Raw genomic sequence first — 1,125 nt, 5'->3', positions numbered from 1 at the left:
TGTACTAAATCAATACTAGGCAAGGCTAGGAAGTTGGAAATTACATTTCTGAAGCTTCTTTGCCAAATGGCTTTCATTTGAAAGAAGCTCACTACTGAAAAGGAAGAAATTATGAATACAAGTAAAGAGGTATATAATCACAAAGCATTATCCTAAATAAAAGATGTCAAACTCAAAGGTTACACACTACATGATTCCATTTATGACATTTTGGAAAAGGCACAAAAAAAATGGGGATAAAGAACAGATTAGTGATTGTCAGTAGCTTGGGGCAGGGGTAGACTTAACTAAAAAGGAGAAGCATGAGGGGGTTTTGGATGCAAGAGAGCTGTCCTCTAGGATGAATGTGGTGGTGGTAACACTATTCTAGGCATTTGTCAAAACTTACAGTATTGGGCAACAAAAACTGAATTTTATTTGATCTAAATAAATATAAAAAAGAGTAAATAAAAATTGTCAATGTATGGTCGTTCATTGTAAAAGCTTGTCCAACCTGATATATTTTTAAATTTCTCTAATAAAATATTTGGAATGGGATATAAACAGAGAAGAAACAGGGAAGAGAGAGAAGACGAAGAAGGAGGAGGAGGAGGAGAAGATAGGAGAGGAGGGAACAATAGGAATATTACTCTGAGGGTGCCAAAGGTATAAGATCTACAGAACTTTAAGTGATTTATGCTGTGGTTGCAGAAAAGCTTGCTTATCTTTTTCTAAAATGTTTCTATTTTTACTGTATTTGAGAATTTGTTTATATATTTCTGTAGTTCATAATGGGATGTTCTACTCTGATTTCCCATTAAGTCCTCTTTGGAACTGCTGTGACTGACTTTCCAGGCCTGGCTCATTGAATGACTTCTCAACATAGTACAAGTATCTAGTCACCTCATCCCGATTTGGTACAATTCTGCAGGGCTATCCTAGTTTCAGAGGAATAAGCTGAGATCTTCCTTGAGACTGTAGCACAATACAGTTTCTTGCTCTGTCCAGTGCTGATTCCTTCCTTTTCTAATACTTCTAAAAGTGGTCAGTACAGCAACACTTCTTAATAGACTTTCCACACACTGTTCTAATATGCATTTCAGATTCTACTTTCTGCTAATCAGTCTATGATAACTCCCAAGTCGA

The sequence above is a fragment of the Propithecus coquereli genome, unplaced genomic scaffold (assembly GCF_000956105.1).
Source record: "Propithecus coquereli isolate 6110/MARCELLA unplaced genomic scaffold, Pcoq_1.0 Scaffold151, whole genome shotgun sequence".
Lineage (NCBI taxonomy): Eukaryota > Metazoa > Chordata > Mammalia > Primates > Indriidae > Propithecus > Propithecus coquereli.
This window is presented reverse-complemented; position numbering follows the sequence as displayed.